Raw genomic sequence first — 19348 nt, forward strand, 5'->3', positions numbered from 1 at the left:
GAAGAATAATTCCATGTCTTAAAGATAATCTAACTACAAAAGTCACAAAGACTTTGGCAATAATCACCTCAATCATTCCAGCTAGCATTGTTACAAAGTAGGGCACAGAGAGCCGCACACAAATGCGTGGCACTCAATCCGAGCTGCGAGGAACTATTGCACAACTGGGTTACGTTCAGAAACTGGTTGAAAACTGTGTGAGCATCGAGCCATGAAGATTTTACCTCCTGGGTTCCCACCTCTGCTTAATAGTGTTAACATGCCCAACTTCAAGACGGGCTGTTAATTTTGATCAGGACTCGTACTCCCAGTCAAGCGAGAGCACAGAAGAATGTGAGAGGTCAGATAAGAGGAACCAATCCTCTAATCTATTTCCACTAGCACAGCGGAGGGGTTGTGATTTTGGAGTCTATTAGGAGATACCTTCGTGGTCTCCCTGGTGAAGGGAATTCCCAGAAAAAGCCAACTCTGAATATGCATGTCTGGAGGCAGCATGTTTAATCATCACATTGCACATTGGAAGAGATCAAACCAGCACAATGTGCTTATGCTGAAAACAGATGATGTGTTCTTTTTCCCTATCCAGGATGCAAATTGCTTCTGCAAAGAGCTGACTTCATTATAAAGAACTGATACTGCCTGAGTTTGAGAGGACTATCACCAAGGGGCAGTGACCTTCTGGCTGATCTGAATATCAGCTTATCTTGGTGCTGAATAATGCATAGCTATATTTATGTTCTCATTTAAATATCGCTTAATATTTAACTTTCTACTGCCCATTCACTGTGTTATAATAAGTTATTCCAAAACAGTACAAACAACATGGGTACTATAAATGCAGTCATGTTAAGGTTTTGGTTTTCTCAGGAAGATTATATCAACCTCAGTCATCGGGAAAGAGTTGTCCTAGAATCTGGGGCATGCTACCTCATCAACTCTTGATCAACCTTAAAGGATTTTTGCAGTATTTGTTCTGGGGAGACGTGAGGACATTTCATCTTCATCAAAAACAGCCATAGTAATTAGGAAATGAACTAAGTTTTAAGAAGACCATTTAAAACTTCAATCATGTTAATGGGATTTTTAAGAACTCAAAAAAGACATCATTCTGATTTAATTGCACTGGCTATTGGTTTATTAAACACTTCATTATTTGTCCCTTTATACACCATAGATGAATGTTAATTGACAACAAACGTTCAAAATGAAGAACAAATTGAAAACTCAGAATTTCTAAGCACCCAATGTTGGAGCAAAGAAGATGACAAAAATTCTATGTGATTTACTCTCCCATTTTTTTTCAAACAGATGCTTCATTTTGAAAATTATGAATATGAAATTATATTCATAGTTTCAGAATAACCTTAGACATTCCATACACATATTTTATATCGTGCCATTTGCACTGGACTTGGAGCACAAAAACATCAGTAAATCTCGTTTCTGCCCTAAGTATGGGCATAGATGATTCAACCTCTGGATGCCACTTTGCTCTACTGTAAGATGAAAGTGTTGAATTGGGTATTCATCCTGCTTCTCTCTGCATATTACTCGTACCATTTCTTTTAGGTAGATGTAGAACCATGTCTACCTCTCATAACTCAAGAGTCTCAGGCATAGACTCAAGGTCACATATGTTCTGAGGAAGCAGCCAGGCTTTGAAGATATTATGACTATTAATAACCAAATCACGCTTCCTCTCTTAAAAATAGGAGAGGGAAGGAAAATGCTGCATCTACGTTGATGAGTAAAAGAACACCCACAATTAACTCGGTACAATTCAAGACTACCCAAATTCCGATTCTATCTTCCTTAAAAATTATAAGGCAGAAATACAAAGAGATTTTAAATTATAGCTGGCAAGAGTGTTAAAAATTGAAATTTTAAAAGTCTAAATCATATTTGGACAAAATTATTGACATAACTAATCATTCATTTTAGAGAAAAATCACACCAAAATATGATTTAATTGCAAAGACAACCAGCACCATACTTATGTTAAGAAAAAACAACAAATAATGTATCTCCTATTCCCAGCATAGGCCTTTTTATTTACAAAATTAATTACGACAATGAGATTAAGAGGTTTCAAATGCAGACTGCTGCACCATACTTTGGTGGTGCAATAACAACAATTATATTTGGAAGCTTTTAAATTAAAAATGTAAAAGCCTCCTATTTATCTTTTTGCCTTAATTAGTTGCTAAGCAAGTACCATGCTGAAGGTTGCATTCATGACAAAAGCTGGTGGTTGCAAATCAGTGTCCTCTGAAGGATTCGCCGCAATTCTTTAAATGAGATGTCATAAATGCTCCATAACAATGCATTTAGTTTCAATTTAATATAATCACTTTTATATGTTAAACAGTAAAAAATGAATTCAATGCCTACATAGGCCTCTAAACTGTCAATTTGCCTCCTAATCCTCCGACCAGCCTCTCTAAAATTAAAAAAAAAATAAAGCATTTGGGGAATATATAAAACTAGCATGCCGCACATTACTCTTACACTTCCAGTACTATAGCCGCAAATGTCTTCCCTGAGCAAAGGATGATTTATCTAAGGTGAATAAAGAATACACAGTTTGGCTAATGAATTTAAAACATGAAATAATAGTTTTAGTGTAAAAACCAAAGCTGAAATAACTGATTAGTATGCCTGGGAGTGGCAATGATATATATGAGACCAGTGCTGAGGATATTTTTTCCTTCCCTTACATACTGCCCGGGGGAAATGGCAGTACATGAGTTAAATCTCAAGTCCCAAACTGTCACTACTGCCTCTGCAGTGGCTAATATAATAATTCCATTGAGATCTTAGTTCTTGCCCTCAAAGCGGTTTAAAAATTTCCACTTTTTAAAAATAATTACCGCTAACGTGGCAGGCCCTCTGCTAGGTGCTTTATGCGATCTTAACAACCCCCAAATTCATTTTGTATTAGCTCTATTTTAAAGATGAAGAAATCTAGGTTCAGGCTAAGGATCCCAGAGCAAATAAATTACAGAGTCTGTGTTTGAATACAAGTCAGCTTAACTCCACAGACCATGCGTTTTCCACAACCTGCACTGTATCCAAATGCTAAAGAACGGTTTGGGCATTCTGCCTCATGATGTCCTCCTGTACCTGAATACTGAGGAGTATGAATCATACGTTTACCTTGACTGAGTGTTGTGTATGCATCCACATAGATGGCACTTTTCAACCTGTCTACATAGTGCCATGATGTGTTTTCTTTCACAAAGAGAAAGGAAACCCCTGAAAAGGAAACTCGCCACTACTTCATCATCTTTCCTCTAATGTGCCTGTTATAGTGTCTCCCACTCTCTGGGCCAACCTGCTTGGAAGAAGCATCTCTTCTCGTGGCAATCTGGACCCCATCCTGACTTGCTGGGCTCATTTTCTAGTTGCCAAAGCCACTGACATGCCTCATTTGTCCTCTCTGGAGTGTTTAACACTGATGGTCATTAGCTCTTCACAAAACGTTCCTCTGGTTTCTGATTTTCCTCCTTCTTCTCTGGCTGCCACCTCTCCCCATTTCCAATAGGCTTCTCTTCTTCTATCTACCTTCAAAATGCTACTGGCTCTAGAGTTTTCATTCCGAAACTTTGTATATACTCTATATACTCAACCTGAGTGATATCATCTAAACACTGAGGGTTCTTGTTGGGAGGATATTCTCCATAAGCCTCTCATATTCTTTCATGTCTTATGAAGAGAGGTACTCACTTCCCTTTGTATAAAACCATCCTTTTAATAGTGACCAGCCTTGGAACGTAGATATGGTGTCTCCTTCTACATAAAAGAGCACATTTCTCTGTAGGCTTGGAAGATATAATGTCCCCCTCCTGAACAAAAGCAGCCATGTTTATTGTCCATTGTAAAAGATTTAGGCTCCCTAAGCTCGGGTTTCTACTCCTGAGACGCCACCCACTGACTGTATAGCTGCCATCTGGCATGCTTTAAGTTACCCCATGATGGTACTCTGGCTACTGCTATTGTGTGAGTAATAAACTACCCTTCATTTGGACTCAGGAGTTTCATGTCTTCTATCAGCATCCATGACCCTTGAAATTGTGACAAACTAACTTATTAATTTTAAAGTAAGATAAAATATCTGGCTCTTCACAGTATTTAACAATACCCTATACTAGTTAGGACACCACAGATTGTAAATAGAAGAATGGAAAGAAAGAGAAATGACAGAACAAAAGAATATATACACACACACACACACACACACACACACATATACATACACACACAAAAGCATATACATGTATACGTATGTATATATACATATATTCTTATATATATCATCTATTTATCCATATATATAGATATAGATATCTGAGAGAGAGAGGAAGGAAGGAAAGAAGGAGGGAAGGAAGGAAGGAAGGAAGGAAGGAAGGAAGGAAGGAGGGAGGGAGGGAGGGAGGGAGGGAGGGAGGGAGGGAAGGAAGGAAGGAAGGAAGGAAGGAAGGAAGGAAGGAAGGAAGGAGGGAGGGAGGGAGGGAGGGAGGGAGGGAGGGAAGGAAAGAAGGAAGGAAGGAAGGAAAGAGGGACGTAGTAGGAAGAGCCACCTTTGGGGAATGTGCCAGATTGGTTTAGGCTAATCAGGTCACAGTCCCAGACCTTGGAGTACTGTCAACTTCCTCCAAAGACATGGACTGGATGGGGAAAGGATGGCCACCCGAAATAAAATCTGAGTGTTGTTATTAAGAAAGAAGAGGGAATTGATGCTGGATAGGCCATTACCACATGTCTGTTGCACTCCTGAATGTATACCCTTGACTCCATTTGTATTCCAAACCAATTTTTAAAATTGTTTCATGAACTGCTCCATCTGGCTTTTTCATCGGCACCTAAAACATGGCATGCCTATCCTCATTATCTTTCTTTTTCTGAATTATCTACCTCAGTAAATAGCACAATCATCTACACAGTCAACCAACCCCAAAATATGAAAGTCATCCTAATTTTCTGCATGCCTCCTACCCCTACATCTAATCAATTACTAACTCCATTCGCTTCTATTTCTAAGTAATTCTTTAAATTATCCTCTTTTTTACATTCCCACCAGAATTTCCTTGATTCAAGCCATCACTGCTCTTCCTGTATTACCACAATGCTATTTTAACTGGCATTCCTGCTTTCAAGTTTGCCTGCCACTAAACTATCAGCACTATCCACAATACTGTTAGATTTGTTTTAGAAAATAGAAACTTTAATTGGTCTGAACCATATTTAAAATGGTCTCATGCCATCAGATAAAGACAAACTTTTCAATGTGTCTCTTCATAATCTAGCCTTAACATCCTTTCCACTCCAACCATTCTATAGAAAGTTTTGCAAATATACCCTTCTCATTCATGCCAACCTGACTCAGGCTGTCACCTCTGCCTGAAATACCCGCCCCTCCAACAAAGTCTGAGTAATTCCCACTTAGCTGGTCTCCGGACTGAATTCAAGCTCCAAGCAGCACTTTATTTTGTGATTTCAGCTGAGACAGCTAAGGGGCCCCTTTTCTGTGTCTTTGCTGTCAGAACCCGAAGCTTCCAGCATGTGCTTCTTTTGAAGTACTTCCATCACTGCATTGTCATCAGTGACTTCCTTTTCTTTCTCTCTCTTCTAATATACTGTGAGGTCCTTGGTGGCAGAAGTCAATCTTGAGCACCCGTCATCCAATATATAGCTGACCCAAAATGGAGACTCATTATCATTGAATGCTGAATGAACATATTAAGATTCTGCAATGAATGCAGAGTTAAGATTCAGTTTTGCAGGATAGCCATACTGGCTGTCTGCAGTGCCTGTATTATAGCAATTGCTAAATATTTTAAATTTCACTCCTTAGTTCATGAATATTATTCCTGTAAATGTCATTTGACTTGTAGGACTGCTGATGCTGTGTGTTAACAACTTGTATTAATGCCTACTTCTAGAGATTGATTCTTGATGATGCCAAATGCATTAGGGCTACGGATGTGTGATTTTAATGCATTCAGGACTGTGCTCTATTGCTCCAACCACAACAATCAGCTACAGATTGCCAACTGGAGTAATGTAACAGTTTCCTAACGTGAACAGGCAAAGTGGTTCATCGATCTGACCAGCAGATGTACTCAGGGAGTCCAGAAACACTGTTATCACTATCTACATACTAACTGGGACTCATTCTTTTAAGAGAACTAATTTTAGAATATATTTATACTAATCCTATTGCTATTCCTAAATACACAATAAAAACAAGTATTACAATAGCTAATATTTATTGTACATTAACTACTAGTCACAGTGTTAAGCATTTTGCCTTCAGTATTTATATTATTTCATTTAATTTTCTCAAGATGACTGAAGTATTTTCATCATCTGTGTTTAACAGTGCATTGGTGTACCATTGATGTGGAACAAACTGCAACAAACTCAATAGCTTAAAACAACGTCTATTCTGTAGGTTAGAATGCTGGGCAGAGTATAAACTGAGTTCTCTCCCAAGTGTCTCATGGGGCTGAAATCAAGTTGTCAACCTGAGCTTGGTCTCACCAGAGGCTCAGGGTCCTCTTCTATGTTTGTTTTTGAAGCTGTAGAACCCAGAAGCCAAATTGTTGAAGCCCAACAGAAGAATCTCTCTCACACTTTAAATCTTCTTGATTCCTCTGTCTCTGACCTCTAGCTCCACGTTTTTAAAGTTTATGTGATTAGGTTAGGCCCATCTACATAATTTTCTTTTGATTAACTCGAGGTCACTGACTGGTAACCTTAATTACATCTGCAAAATCCTCTTTGCCAGATAGTGTAACATAATCATGAGAGGGAGACCTCATCCTATTCATAGGTTCTGCTTATACTCAATGGGGAGGAATTATACGAGGATGAGAATCATTGAGAGTCATCTTAAAATTCTACCTACCACAACTAGTAAGGAACCTGCAGCTTTCACAAGTTATGTTACTGGGCCAAAGCCAAACACATATGAAGTGCAGATCCAGGGATCAAAACTAAACCCATACTATGCAAAGCTTTTGACGCTAATACCTGTAATGGTTTTCTGACGTTTGAGTAACTAGGGCTTTGATGATCAAGTTGAAATATATAAATCTTAACCCCTTCACACTAGTTCACTTACTTTTAGAGAAAGGGTAGTTTCCTTACTTTTTTAAAGAAGTTTTTAGGCTGGGTGCTGTGGCTTATGCCTGTAATCCCAGCACTTTGGGAGGCCGAGGTGGGCGGATCACCTGAGGTCAGTTCGAGACCAGCCTGGCCAAAATAGTGAAAACCGAGACATCAGCTGTTAGTCTGATGGGCTTCCCTTTGTGGGTAACCCGACCTTTCTCTCTGGCCGCCCTTAACATTTTTTCCTTCATTTCAACTTTGGTGAATCTGACAATTATGTGTCTTGGAGTTGCTCTTCTCAAGGAGTATCTTTGTGGCGTTCTCTGTATTTCCTGAATCTGAATGTTGGCCTTGCTAGATTGGGGAAGTTCTCCTGGATAATATCTTGCAGAGTGTTTTCCAACGTGGTTCCATTCTCCCCGTCATTTTCAGGTACACCAATCAGACATAGATTTGGTCTTTTCACATAGTCCCAAATTTCTTGGAGGCTTTGTTCGTTTCTTTTTATTCTTTTTTCTCTAAACTTCCCTTCTCGCTTCATTTCATTCATTTCATCTTCCATCACTGATACCCTTTCTTCCAGTTGATCAAATCGGCTCCCGAGGCTTCTGAAATCTTTGCATAGTTCTCAAAACTTGGCTTTCAGCTCCATCAGCTCCTTTAAGCCCTTCTCTCCATTGGTTATTTTAGTTATACATTCGTCTAATTTTTTTTCAAAGTTTTTAACTTCTTTGCTATTGTTTTGAATTTCCCCCTGTAGCTCAGAGTAGTTTGATCGTCTGAAGCCTTCTTCTCTCAACTCGTCAAAGTCATTCTCCATCCAGCTTTGTTCCATTGCTGGTGAGGAACTGCGTTCCTTTGGAGGAGGAGAGGTGCTCTGCTTTTTAGAGTTTCCAGTTTTTCTGCTCTATTTTTTCCCCATCTCTGTGGTTTTATCTACTTTTGGTCTTTGATGATGGTGATGTACAGATGGGTTTTTGGTGTGGGGGCCGATATTCAACATTCTTAAAGAAAAGAATTTTTAGCCCAGAATTTCATATCCAGCCAAACTAAGCTTCATAAGTGAAGGAGAAATAAAATACTTTACAGACAAGCAAATGCTGAGTGATTTTGTCACCACCAAGACTGCCCTAAAAGAGCTCCTGAAGGAAGCACTAAACATGGAAAGGAACAACTGGTACCAGCCACTGCAAAAACATGCCAAATTGTAAAGACCATCGAGGCTAGGAAGAAACTGCATCAACTAACGAGCAAAATAACCAACTAACATCATAATGACAGGATCAAATTCACACATAACAATATTACCTTTATTTATTTATTTTATTTATTTATTTTTTTTTTTTTTTTTTTTTTTTTTTTTTTTTTTTGAGACGGAGTCTCGCTCTGTCGCCCAGGCTGGAGTGCAGTGGCGCAATCTCGGCTCACTGCAAGCTCCGCCTCCCGGGTTCACGCCATTCTCCTGCCTCAGCCTCTCCGAGTAGCTGGGACTACAGGCGCCCGCCACCACGCCCGGCTAATTTTTTGTATTTTTAGTAGAGACGGGGTTTCACCGTGGTCTCGATCTCCTGACCTCGTGATCCGCCCGCCTCAGCCTCCCAAAGTGCTGGGATTACAAGCGTGAACAATATTACCTTTAAATGTAAATGGGCTAAATGCTCCAATTAAAAGACACAGACTGGCAAACTGGATAAGAAGTCAAGACCCATCAGTGTGCTGTATTCAGGAAACCCATCTCACGTGCAGAGACACACATAGACTCAAAATAAAGGGATGGAGGAAGATCTATCAAGCAAATGGAAAACAAAAAAAGGCAGGGGTTGCAATCCTAGTCTCTGATAAAATAGACTTTAAACCAACAAAGATCAAAAGAGACAAAGAAGGCCATTACATAATGGTAAAGGGATCAATTCAACAAGAAGAGCTAACTATCCTAAATATACATGCACCCAACACAGGAGCACCCAGATTCATAAAGCAAGTCCTGAGTGACCTACAAAGGGACTTAAACTCCCACACAATAACAATGGGAGATTTTAAAACCCCACTGTCATCATTAGACAGATCAACGAGACAGAAAGTTAACAAGGTTATCCAGGAATTGAACTCAGCTCTGCACAAAGTGGACTTAATAAACATCTACAGAACTCTCCACCCCAAATCAACAGAATATACATTTTTTTCAGCACCACACCACACCTATTCCAAAATTGACCACATAGTTGGAAGTAAAGCTCTCTTCAGCAAATGTAAAAGAACAGAAATTATAACAAACTGTCTCTCAGACCACAGTGCAATCAAACTAGAACTCAGGATTAAAAAACTCACTCAAAACCGCTCAACTACATGGAAACTGAACAACCTTCTCCTGAATGACTACTGGGTACATAATGAAATGAAGGCAGAAATAAAGATGTTCTTTGAAACCAATGAGAACAAAGACACAACATACCAGAATCTCTGGGACACATTCAAAGCAGTGTGTAGAGGGAAATTGATAGCACTAAATGCCCACAAGAGAAAGAAGGAAAGATCCAGAATTGACACCCTAACATCACAATTAAAAGAACTAGAAAAGCAAGAGCAAACACATTCAAAAGCTAGCAGAAGGCAAGAAATAACTAAAATCAGAGCAGAACTGAAGGAAATAGAGACATAAAAAATCCTTCAAAAAATTAATGAATCCAGGAGCTGGTTTTTTGAAAAGATCAACAAAATTGATTGACCGCTAGCAAGACTAATAAAGAAGAAAAGAGAGAAGAATCAAATAGATGTAATAAAAAATGAAAAAGGGGTTATCACCACTGATCCCACAGAAATACAATCTACCGTCAGAGAATACTACAAACACCTCTATGCAAATAAGCTAGAAAATCTAGAAGAAATGGATAAATTCCTCGACAAATACACCCTCCCAAGACTAAACCAGGAAGAAGTTGACTCTGAATAGACCAATAACAGGCTCTGAAATTGTGGCAATAATCAATAGCTTACCAACCAAACAGAGTCCAGGACCTGATGGATTCACAGCCGAATTCTACCAGAGGTACAAGGAGGAACTGGTACCATTCCTTCTGAAACTATTCCAATCAATAGAAAAAGAGGGAATCCTCCCTAACACATTTTATGAGGCCAGCATCATCCTGATACCAAAGCCTGGCAGAGACATAACCAAAAAAGAGAATTTCAGACCAATATCCTTGATGAACATTGATGCAAAAATCCTCAATAAAATACTGGCAAACCGAATCCAGCAGCACATCAAAAAGTTTATACACCATGATCAAGTGGGCTTCATCCCTGGGATGCAAGGCTGGTTCAACATAGGCAAATCAATAAATGTAATCCAGCATATAAACAGAACCAAAGACAAAAACCACATGATTATCTCAATAGATGCAGAAAAGGCCTTTGGTAAAATTCAACAACTCTTCATGCTAAAAACTCTCAATAAATTAGGTATTGATGGGACATAGCTCAAAATAATAAGAGCTATCTATGACAAACCCACAGCCAATATCATACTGAATGGGCAAAAACTGGAAGCATTCCCTTTGGAAACTGGCACAAGACAGGGATACCCTCTCTCACCACTCCTATTCAACATAGTGCTGGAAGTTCTGGCCAGGGCAATCAGGCAGGAGAAGGAAATAAAGGGTAATCAATTAGGAAAAGAGGAAGCCAAATTGTCCCTGTTTGCAGATGACATGATTGTATATCTAGAAAACCCCATTGTCTCAGCCCAAAATCTCCTTAAGCTGATTAGCAACTTCAGCAAAGTCTCAGGATACAAAATCAATGTACAAAAATCACAAGCATTCTTCTACACCAATCACAGACAAACAGAGAGCCAAATCATGAGTGAACTCCCATTCACAATTGCTTCAAAGAGAATAAAATACCTAGGAATCCAACTTACAAGGGATGTGAAGGACCTCTTCAAGGAGAACTACAAACCACTGCTCAATGAAATAAAAGAGGACACAAACAAATGGAAGAACATTCCATGCTCATGGGTTGGAAGAATCAATATTGTGAAAATGGCCATACTGCCCAAGGTAATTTATAGATTCAATGCCATCCCCATCAAGCTACCAATGACTTTCTTCACAGAATTGGAAAAAACTACTTTAAAATTCATATGGAATCAAAAAAGAGCCCGCATCGCCAAGTCAATCCTAAGCCAAAAGAACAAAGCTGGAGGCATCACGCTACCTGACTTCAAACTATACTACAAGGCTACAGTAACCAAAACAGCATGGTACTGGTACCACAACAGAGACATAGATCAATGGAACAGAACAGAGCCCTCAGAAATGATGCTGCATATCTACAAGTATCTGATCTTTGACAAACTTGACAAAAACAAGCAATGGGGAAAGGATTCCCTATTTAATAAATGGTGCTGGGAAAACTGGCTAGCCATATGCAGAAAACTGAAACTGGATCCCTTCCTTACACTTTATACAAAAAATTAATTCAAGATGGATTAAAGACTTACATGTTAGACCTAAAACCATAAAAACCCTAGAAGAAAGCCTAGGCAATACCATTCAGGACATAGGCGTGGGCAAGGACTTCATGTCTAAACACCAAAAGCAATGGCAACAAAAGCCAAAATTGACAAATGGGATCTCATTAAACTAAAGAGCTTCTGCACAGCAAAAGAAACTACCATCAGAGTGAACAGGCAACCTACAGAATGGGAGAACATTTTTGCAACCTACTCATCTGACAAAGGGCTAATATCCAGAATCTACAATGAACTCAAACAAATTTACAAGAAAAAAACAAACAACCCCATCAAAAAGTGGGCAAAGGACATGAACAGACACTTCTCAAAAGAAGACATTTATGCAGCCAAAAAACACATGAAAAAATGCTCCTCATCACTGGCCATCAGAGAAATGCAAATCAAAACCACAGTGAGATACCATCTCACACCAGTTAGAATGGCCATCACTAAAAAGTCAGGAAACAACAGGTGCTGGAGAGGATGTGGAGAAATAGGAACACTTTTACACTGTTGGTGGGACTGTAAACTAGTTCAACCATTGTGGAAGTCAGTGTGGTGATTCCTCAGGGATCTAGAACTAGAAATACCATTTGACCCAGCCATCCCATTACTGGGTATATACCCAAAGGACTATAAATCATGCTGCTATAAAGACACATGCACACGTATGTTTGTTGCGGCACTATTCACAATAGCAAAGACTTGGAACCAACTCAAATGTCCAACAATGATAGACTGGATTAAGAAAATGTGGCACATATACACCACGGAATACTATGCAGCCATAAAAAATGATGAGTTCATGTCCTTTGTAGGGACATGGATGAAACTGGAAAACATCATTCTCAGTAAACTATCGCAAGGACAAAAAACCAAACACTGCATGTTCTCACTCATAGGTGGGAATTGAACAATGAGAATTCATGGACACAGGAAGGGGAACATCACACTCCGGGGACTGTTGTGGGTTGGGGGGAGGGGGGAGGGACAGCATTAGGAGATATACCTAATGCTAAATGACGAGTTAATGGGTGCAGCAAACCAACACGGCACATGGATACATATGTAACAAACCTGCACATTGTGCACATGTACCCTAAAACCTAAATAAAAAAAAAAATAGTGAAAACCCACCTCTATTAAAAATACAAAACTTACCAGGGCGTGGTGGCAGGTGCCTGTAGTCCCAGTGACTCAGGAAGCTAAGACAGGAGAATCGGTTGAACTCGGGAGGTGTAGGTTGCAGTAAGCCGAGATTTGGCCACTGCTCTCCAGCCTGGGTGACAGAGGGAGACTCCATCTCAAAGAAAAAAAAAAAAAATGTTTTTAAAAGGCCAACCATCATGGGATGCATCTAAGCACAATTGCTAGTATATATATAGTAAATTGTAGCTTCTGTTGGGCCACTCCTCAGATCAAAATCTTTCATCAGCTTTCTCCCTCTTGCTACACTCAATCCAAATAGTCTGATTCCACCCTACATTTCCATCCTTATTTTGACTCCTTCCTGCCATGCACTTCATTTGTCTCTTTCTGCCATATGCATTGTGGTCCAATGGCAATGCATGCTGTTTACTTGGCCTGTGATTTGTTTCCTCCTTTATACCTCATTATTAAAACCTCAGCTCAAATCTCTTCTAAGAAACCTTTCCCAGCTCTTTCTACATAATTGACCCTACCCTTCTAAGAATTCCTATTACACTTAAAGTCAGTAGCATACATCAGCATTTCATTATTCTCTAACTTTTCATGGATGTTTGCTCAGTTTTCCTAAATAGTTTGTAAATTATTTTGAGTAGCATCATGATATTCTCCTCTGAGAACCTCCAACACCCTGAGAACAGCATAAAAAATGCATTGTAGGCTCTCAACACATACAGGTTGACCAATTGATTGGTGGAGTTCTCCCAAGTTGAATTCTTCCTACTCAACCAAGGAAATTTGCCCAATGTTTAGAAAGCCACTTTAGCTCATCCAAAGAAGCAAACTGTTGTCATTATGCATTCAGTTTGGTTTTGGACATCAGTACCAGGAATCTGTATGGCTGCCTGCCTTTTTATTCCAGAATAGGCTCCTTCTACCCTGAGGCTAACGGCATCAGCCCAAGCTTACAGAACAAACTTTTCTAACATTCCATTAGCTTGCATGTTGTTCCCACCAATTACTCCTAGAGCTTTATTTTGATTAAGAATAAGACGACATGATATTTGAGGATTTGGGTTTATGTGCAAAGTTAAAACAGAACATCTAAATTTGTTTTCTTTCTCAGCAAAAGTATTAGAAAATGCAGCGATATACAATGCTCAAAAAATGCAAGAAGTATGATGGATAGAACAATGAAAACTACTTGTATGCAGCACTGGATTCTGAATTGGTTTTAGCATCTTGAGAATAGCTTGGCATTTACAGGAGAGTTCAGAAAATGGCTACTCCTAATTTCTGTTTGCCATATTTTCCCAAGATCTGTACAGTGTTATTAATTTAAATTATTTATGATAATGTCAGAAAGAAATACTCTTCATATTGTGGGATAAATCACATTAGTCAGAAGCGACTCACATAAAATGAAAGACTTCTGTCTGCTACAGCAGCCAGGGAGAGAGACAGCATTGTATGCCGTGGCTTTCTAAGCCTTCATTATAAACTCCTCCCAGCCCCCTTCCCTCATGATGGCCAGCGAGAGCATAAGTAGGCTAATAACAAGGAAAAAGTAAGTTTATTCCTCACCACTCCATCAGGATTCAATGCAACTCAGAGCTAGAATAATGAGAAAAATTTTATTGATTTTTTTTCTACAACCACAAAAACAGGTAATGCATTCCACTTCAGGACTCATATTTAACAGGAAGGTGAAACGCATGTCCAACCCCTCCTCAAAGGTTGAAACCTTTGGCTGGATCGTCTCTCTGCATTTCTATTTGTTTTTGTTTTACTGGACAGCATCATGTGGTTCTTTTATTTCTGAGCTCTTGCATGCTTCCCTTCCTAAAGCTAAATGATCTGAATTGTATCAGTTTTAATCATGTGTTTTCACACGGACACAGCCGGACTGTATTTGTGAGAGATGGGAATATTCATGCCCTGGACTTTCTAGCATGGAGACTGGCCTTGGAGAGGAAAGGGACAGAGAGACAGCCAACAGTAATTCTGACATTTGTAGGACAACCATCATGCAGCCGAAACAAAGTAGGCTGACTGTCATTTGTTCTTCTTGGGCATTCATTTTACTAAATAAAACCAAATGGAAATTGGGTGAAGTGTACACTGGACCTTTTATTTTGTATTTTTTCACCTCAATTAAGCCTCCCAGATGATTACCAACATAAGCAACAAAAGATGATGATGAAATTCAAACTCTAGTCTTCAAAGATTCTTCTCTTTCCACCATATTACACTACCCAATTTTAACTGGCTTCCCACTATTTTAATGCTGGGCTAAGCTGCCATGTAAGGAATTTCCAGCAAAGCAAAAGCTAAAAGCACTTTTTTTTTAGCATTAAATAGTCTCAGCATGCTAATGAGCTCTCTTAGTCTAGTGTCAGCAAAATAACACTGTTAGAAAAATTATTCACCAACTCGTCTATCCGACACAAGTTTCTTTTTTTTTTTCCTTTCTTTTTTTTTTTCTTTTTTTGAGACGGAGTCTCGCTCTGTCGCCAGGCTGGAGTGCTGTGGTGCAGTCTCGGTTCACTGCAACCCGACTCCCTGGTTCAAGCAATTCTCCTGCCTCAGCCTCCTGAGTAGCTGGGATTACAGCCACACACCACCACGCCCAGCTAATTTTTGTATTTCTAGTAGAGACGAGGTTTCACCATGTTGGCCAGGATGGCCTCGATCTCCTGACCTTGTGATCCTCCCACCTCGGTCACAGAGTCCCTTTTTAATTTCTCCCTCACTGAATCCTGGGGGAAAAAAAAAAGAGTCCTCCAATACTAGTGTCATTCAGTCTTCCCATATTTTAATTGTATTTTTTAGTTATTTTCAATGTCTATCTCTATTTATTCCTATGACTCCCTATCACCATGGTGTCTAACTATCCAGACAAACACATTAAACTAAAACAAAACATATGAGAGAACTGAAAAGAAAAGCTTCCCAGATCACCCTCCTCTGGAGCTAAGTTTTGTTGATTTAGAGATAACTGATTTTGTCTTGAAACCCTGGGGCTATGTTGGCAGTGTTAGCAATGGGCTGTGATGGCAATTTGCTATTATTTAGCCACGGAGATGATATTTACCTACAAACCATTTTTTTGTAATAGAAGAAGAGAAAAAGAAATGCAAGAGCATAAGACATGGAAAATAGTCTGCTTTGATCTTGTAAATTCTTCACCCCTGAGTGTAATACTCCAGGACCCCAAACATGCCAGAGCGAAAACAAGATACTCAGAAGAGAGAAGAGCTGTGCTTTTCTGTTGCTTTTCTGTTTCATTTTAGTTTGCTTATCCAAGTCACTCCACTATTCATGGCTGTGAAAATGCAAAATGCCTCAAAATTTTGTCATTAATGAAATAAAGAAACTAGTCCAAGGGATCCAGTCATATAAATATAACTCTAATGCAAATAGTCACTTTTGTTAAATGATACAAGTAGGGAGAGGAAATAATGACATAGGAATTTGTGTTTAGGGAGAGTAAGAATTCTGCAGAAAAAGAGAAAATTTTGCTATCTAATATTTTACAAACATGTTTAAAGTCTCATCTTTTACAAGTTTGATACCACCTGCCCTCCTTCATGCTCACCACATGTGGTGAAGCACACCCACACACATACACTCACAGAGACCCATTTGTTTTCTGAGGGTCACAGTCCCCATCTTTACAACGCTCTGCTAGCTGCTTTTTAAAGACATATCACCTCTACAAGGTTGAGGGAGGGATTCCCAGAATTCTTCGTGTTTCTGAATGAAGGGTGAACACTGATAAAATGATCTTTTAAAACACAAATCTCATCATGCATTTTCAATGGCCCTTTTCTTTTTAATGTCAAAACTCAAATCTTCAATGTGGCCTGCCAGGTCTAATGTGACGTAGCTGCTGCCCCATGGCCTCTTCTGGAGCCAGACTCTCCCAGCTTTATTCACTTCAGACTTAGCAGCCTCATCCGGGCCCTCGAGCGGGCCACGCTCTTCTTAACTCAGGCCCTCTGCCTAGGATGCTCTCTCTTTCTCTCTTAAGTTCCCCTTTAAAAATATTTTAAGTAATATGTATTGACTTGACTGATTATATGTGTAATGAATGCTCTTAAGTAAAATTTAGAAAATACTGAGGAGTTGAGAGGAAAAAAAGTGAAGATTATAAGCTCACAATCCAGAATCAACTATTAATATTTGATATGCTTCTTTCTCCCTGGGAATCTACTTCTTAATACAAACCGTGATCATCTTGTATTTGCTCAAATATTTTCTCGTGAGTAGAAGATACAGGTTTCTTTTTTAATCCTACTCATAATTGCTTTTGGAATTTTTGGAAACATTTTTTAACATGTATTTCCTAAATGAGCAAAATCAGACATAAGCAGTACCTCTGAATAACTCCTCCACACATTTCTTCTACTGCCCATTAAATCTCCCATCCTGTCTCTTGACTGCATTACATAACTTAGAATTTTGGACCCCAATTTTCTTTACATTAATGTTTATATTACCAAGATTTTTTTCAATAATAATTATTTTATTTCCTTATGGAGTTAAGTGTACAAAAATTGTTCAGAATTCCATATTTTAACTAATTGTATGCCCACCTGTTCCATTATATTTTGATTTCCTCTTTCTTTATTTCTTAATTTTATATTTTTTCTCAGTCATCTGAACTACAATATCAAAATGACATTTTAGAGTACCTCCACCTTATATAGCTGAAAACATCCTGTTTTAATTATTTTCCTTTAAGTTTATATAGTCATGTCTTTGTGTTTTCATAGCTGTTGTGGTTATGGAAGAAATGTCTGAAATCAGCCTGAATTTTTTCCATTTATATATATTATTCTACTTATGGTATTATAGAAATCTTCCTTTATAAAGATTTTTTAAAAAGATTTTATCTGATTTTATTTTGATGTGCTATTGAAACAGGAAAGGTTCCCTTGTCCCCCTTGCAGGGCATGCAATGGGGGTGTGGCTCACTGCTTCAGTGCCCCATGCTCAAACCTCTAGGGGAGCATACAGACGGGCAGGCTGTGGGGCTCTGACCCCATGGCAGTGTCTAGGGGTGAACGTTTACAGCTGAAGCCCCAGTGGGTGTGTGTTACAGGGTACTCTTTTAGTAGCTGTCTATAGGCGGCTTGTGTTAACCAGCTCAATTAGACCTTCGACCTTGTCACTTTCTGTAACCCAGGGTTTCTTGTCTTGGTGTACCAGAAGAATCAGATCACACGTGGCTTGGAGAATGAGTGCAAAGTTTTATTGAGTGGAAGTAGCTCTCCCCAGATGGGGGACCCAGAAGGGAGATGGTTTTCCCGTGGAGTTGGGCCGCTTGACAGCCCCTCTCTCCTCTGACTGCCCCAGCCAAACTGCGCCTTATCCCGCTGGTCAATGGCCTGCCAGTGTGCCAGTGTCTGTCAGTGTGTTCCTCTGTCAGCGTGTTCTTCTGCCGGCCACTTGTGTTTTCTTCTGCTGATGTGCTCCTCTGACATCTGGCTGCCTTTGGGTCTGCCTTGCTAGGGTCTCAGGTTTTTATAGGCATAGGATGGGGGCATGGCTGTCCAGGGTGGTCTTGGGAAATGCAACATTTGGGCGGGAATGCAGGAGTGCCTGTCCTCACCTGGGTCCATGGGGGTGGAGCTCTAGCCAGGAACCATGCCCTCCCCTACCCAGCACTTCCCTCCCCACTTCCATATCATTTAAAGGGGATGCTCTTCCCTTCCCAGTACTACCATATCAGTTTGTTTACTTTGATTTCACCCCAAATAAAGTAAGATTTGTTACTCTGTAATTAAGAATTATTCCAGTTTCTGGAAGTTTTATTCAGTCATGACTTTTCTTTGTGTTTCTATTCTGATTGTTCAACTTTCTTTCTCAGGGATACTTAATCTTTAAGTTGAATCTCAATCTCCATATTTGCTTGCCATATTTGTCCTGTTCTCCCTCACTATTCTTACCACTTTAGTCTCTCCTCTGCACTTTGGGAGAAATTCTCACCTCTTCTCTGCATCATTGATTCATTTTCTCCCATGTCAATTATGCTCTTTACTGCACCAATTAGGAGGTGAATATTATTACCACATTATAAAGTGTTGCAAAACTTCACTATCTTACTATATCTTTTTCCTTCTTGGCTTGTAATCTCTTCATTTTCATGTTTTTCCTTTGTTGATTTCTGTGTGTTTTTCATTGGGAGATCATGCCTTCTTAAATCCTGTTAAGAGATTGATATGTCTAATTGTTGATGCTTAGCAGGCTTTATGTAGAGAAGTTTAGAGCCTCTACTCCTTCTTTAACTCTCTGAACAAGTGAGGTTATAAAAACTGGAATCACAGATTAGTGCTCCCATTCCTTTCTCCTGACTTTTCCTTTTCACCTATCCACCTCACAACAGCACCACCCAACAGACATACATCCACAGTTTATGCCTAGTTGTTTTTAAGGAGTTGAAACCCTCAGTCAAAAGTAGAAAGGGAGGTGTTAGTTTAGAAAGCACCATGTAAGTGAAATAAGCCAGACAGGTGGGGGCAATTAGATAGGATGCAACATCATTCTCTATTTTTCATTGAGCCTAGTTTA

This window comes from Symphalangus syndactylus, chromosome 7 (assembly GCF_028878055.3).
Source record: "Symphalangus syndactylus isolate Jambi chromosome 7, NHGRI_mSymSyn1-v2.1_pri, whole genome shotgun sequence".
Taxonomy (NCBI): domain Eukaryota; kingdom Metazoa; phylum Chordata; class Mammalia; order Primates; family Hylobatidae; genus Symphalangus; species Symphalangus syndactylus.